Here is a 4,289-nt window from a genome sequence, read left to right as displayed (position 1 = left end):
CACCTCGTCTTCAAGTGAGTTTTCAGTAGAGCTGATAGGTCCACCTCCGCCAGCGCGTGTGGCCACAAGTGCAGACAGCTGGCCGCTCGGCCGGGACAGGCGTGCTCCTGGGGGAGACGGTGTGTCCGTGTCCGTGACCTGCAGGCAGGCCACAGCTCCGCGTGTATGGCTCACTCTTCCCTCGTGTCACTGCTCACAAAATGAAAAAGAGAAAAACTTGAGCCCGAAGTTGGCTTCACGCCACACGTGTGCGTTTGCTCTGCTGCTTCAGTCGTGTCTGACTCTGTGCAGCTCTGTGGACTGTGGCCATTTGCTCCTCCAGGGGATCCCCCTGATCAAACCTTCATCTCGAGAAGACCCCCTAAGCCTGAAATTGCGTTCATGCTATGGGGCCTCTTCAGCTGCTGTCTGGGGGGCTGTGTGGACCGAGGTTAGTCGGTGGCGCTGGCTCTCTGCAGATAGAATGTCTGGAGAAGGCGGCGCCCTGCGCCTCCGGGCCTCCCCCTGCAGACCCCGTGTTCACGGCTGCTTGAAAGACCCCTTGGGGTTTCCCAGGAGCTGTGGCCCGCACACTCAAGGAGGAGCTGGGGTTTCATTTCAGGATCTCAGGAGGAGCGGGCCGGGCCGGGTTGGCCCAGAGGCCCACGGCTGAGCGGGTGGGGTGCGGCCTCCTTGTGACCGCGTCCCGTGCGGTCATCGTGAGCCCTGCTCTGCGCTCCCTCCGCCTCCCCAGCCCCGGCCTTCCTCCGTGAGCAGACCTGGCCAGCCCTGCCGCTGCCTGCGCCGCCCTCGGGCACAAGCTTGCCTACCCGCCAGCAGCATGGGGAGACCTGCACTTGAGCCGGAGCCCAGACGCTGGCTTTAATGACGAAACGTAAGTGAGAGGCCACTCAGACGGAGCTGAAGCAGAGTGTGTCTGCGGCTTGTGGCTCCCCGAGGACGGACGCCCACCCCCACCCCTCGACCCCAGCATGGGTCCAGGGTGGCAGAAGGGACAGAAGCCGCGGGACAGCCACCACACACGGGGTCCTGTGTCACATGGATGCGGTGACCAATGTCCACATGTGGACAACGACTGTCTCCCGGGTACGGTGGCTTGCCCTCGGGCTAGGGGCTGGGCCCTGGGACCACCTGGGTTAGGGGAAGTGGACGCCCTCCTGGAAGAGGCTGTGATGGCCAGAGACAGAGGTGGGGAGTCGGGGAGCCGTGTGCGGCCTGCTTCAGAGGCGGCCCCTGCCCGCTGACCGGAGGCCCTGGTGCCAAGTCCACCCTCTTGCTGGGCACCAGGAAGGCCTCATGGTGACCAGTCAAGGGAGGACAGATCCCTTTTGTAACAGAAACAAACAAAAAAGCTAACTTATTTGTTTAGACCTGGCTACTGGGTGACCTCAGAGCTGGACCAACCTGCCTCACGTTCTCGAAGCTCCTCTGGAGGGCGGCTGCCAGACGAACCTAGAGCTGAGTGGGCAAAGGTCTCCGAGACTGCAGTGTGGCCTCTGCGCTGCCCGACCCCTGGGCTGGCAGTCGGCTCGGCCGCCAAGCCCTGGTCCTGGGCAAGGAGCTCTGGTGCCCCCGTCCCCTCTGATCTCCCCCCGCCTCCTTTCTGGACGGCGAGGCTCCGGCACTGTCTGAGGGTCCAGTGCCACTCCGTCAGTGGCTCCGGGCGGGCCTGCCAGGCCAGCGCCACCCATCTGGACCCTGCAGCCTGAGCTCGGGCCTGTGCTTCTGTCTGCCCGGCTGGAAGGCGACGCCAGAGCGTGGCCTGCTTGCCTGGTGCGGCCGTGCAGACCAGGGCCCGGCCGGCGCCCAGCCCGGGGTCTCCCGCCTCTGCTCCCTCTGAGCACAGACGAGACGAGTCCTTCACAGCTGTACCCGTGGCCCCTGGTGCGGCCGGAAGACAGGCCTACCCAGGGCCCCCCAAGCCAGGACCCCACACAACCCCAGCCCACCCCACCCCAAGCCCCACACAACCCCCAGACCCCACACGACCCCCAGACCCCACACAACCCCGGCCCACCCCACCCCAGGCCACACACGACCCCCAGATCCCACACGACCCCCAGACCCCCAGACCCCACATGATGCCGGCCCACCCCACCCCAGGCCACACACGACCCCCAGACCCCACATGACCCACACAATCCCCAGACCCCACACAACCCCGGCCCACCCCACCCCAGGCCCCACACGACCCCCAGACCCCACATGACCCCCACACGACCCCCAGGCCCCACACGACCCTGGCCCACCCCACCCCAGGCCCCACACGACCCCTAGACCCCACATGACCCCACACGACCCCCAGACCCCACACGACCCTGGCCCACCCCACCCCAGGCCCCACACGACCCCGAGACCCCACATGACCCCACATGACCCCCCAGACCCCACACGACCCTGGCCCACCCCACCCCAGGCCCCACACGACCCCTAGACCCCACATGACCCCACACGACCCCCAGACCCCACACGACCCTGGCCCACCCCACCCCAGGCCCCACATGACCCCCAGACCTCACACAGCCCCACAGGACCCACACACAACTCCCACATGATCCCCAGAACCAACACAGCCCCACATGACCCTCAGGCCCCACACGACCCCCAGATGACCCCCACCCCAGGCGCCACACGACCCCAACACGACCCCTACCCCAGGCCCCACACGACCCCATACAACCCCACATAACCCTGTCCAACCCCACCCCAGACCCCACATGACCCCCACAGGACCCCACATGACCCCAGCCCACCCCATCCTGACTCCCTCACCACCCTCAACCCCCAGGCCTCTCTGCACCTGAGATGACCTCGAGCCGCAGCCCACGTGCCCCCACTCCGTGCCAGCCTTGCCTGCTGCCTGGCCCCCAGCTTGTCCTGGACCAGGCCCCTCACAGGAGCCAGTGTGGGGAGCGAGCGGGCGAGCCTGTGGAGAGCAGAGGACACGGCCCCCCGCAGCCTCCACATCCGGACAGTTGCCTGGTCTGGGCCTGAAGGGCGGGAAGGGCAGCCTCACTGCCGGCATCCGCCAAGCCCTCCTTCAGGCTCCAGAGCTCCGCTCCCACCCAACACCCCCGGCACCTCGGGTAGGGTTGGTGGTGGGGCTGGGGGGGGTCAGTGCCCTGGGGAGGGAGCAAACACAGACAGGCCGGGGCCCCAGCTACCTCTCCGCCCCCTGAAGAGCCTGATGCCGCACAGGTGGGCCACGTCCCCACGGGACGGGCGACGGGAGGACCGTGGTCCACACACAGCACGGGAGGGGGTGGGAACGTGGGGAGACTCGGCAAACAGCCGGGCAGGGACACGGAGGGGACGGACGGGCTGCGAGGCCACGGCCAGTGCTGCGCCCTGGGTGAGGGTGGGGGGCCGTCCCGATGAGAAGCCTGAGAGCCCCGGGCGGCGGGGACGAGAGGGGTCTGGGGCAGTGTACTGATGGAGCGTGACAGTCTGGCAGGGATGAGAGGGTCTGGCATGTGGGAGTCAGACATTGCTGGGGAAACCAGGGAGGCACAGACCCCAGTGTAGAGGTGGGGAATTGGCCTGGAGGCCAAGGGTCACGTCCTACTTGGAGCATTTTTTGTGACCGGAACAGACTGCGCGCCTGCCCGGCCTCTCGCTCCATTACCCCATGTCTGCCTGTCGCCCATGCCTGTCTCTGGCTCCCCCACTCTGTGGCCCGAGGGGCAGCTGACATGGCGCCCACTCTCTCGCCGTGGATGCTCTGGGCTCCCAGCAGGCAGCTTAGCCCTGCGCCATCTCAGGACTGACCGGCGCCATTGAGAACATGTTCCTGCCTGCCCGTGCTCCCACGTGGGGGACGGCTGAGTGGGGACACGCTCAGCCACGCCTTCGTGGAGTCCATGTCCACCAGCTATCGTGTCCAACAGCAGAACTGCTGGGTCACCGCTTAACCCCGAGAAGCAGCCCCAGCGGCCTCTCTGCGTCTGGGGCAGCACCTTCTGGTCTCCCTCCCTTGGGTCCCCGTCTTGGGCGGGAGGGCTGCTGCAGCCCCAGCCCACGTGTCCGAGCAGAGGCCCCTCTCACGGTTCTCTCCTGATTCTGCTGGGGGGTTACAGGCGGAGTCGCCCAGCCACAGCAGGACCTCACGGCCTGCTGCCCACCGGGTCTGGGGCAGCTCGGCCCCCGTACCCTGTGGTTGCTCTGGTCTCTGTCTTTACTTCAGCCAGTTCACACAGTCACTCTTCCAGCACCTGGGTTTGCTGTGCTGATCAGACCTGAGGACAACTCAAGAGAAGCAGCAGGCAGCTCTGAGTGTTTCATTTCTAGGC

This window comes from Bubalus bubalis, chromosome 19, assembly GCF_019923935.1.
Source record: "Bubalus bubalis isolate 160015118507 breed Murrah chromosome 19, NDDB_SH_1, whole genome shotgun sequence".
Classification (NCBI taxonomy): Eukaryota; Metazoa; Chordata; class Mammalia; order Artiodactyla; family Bovidae; genus Bubalus; species Bubalus bubalis.
Note: the sequence above shows the minus strand (reverse complement) of the source record.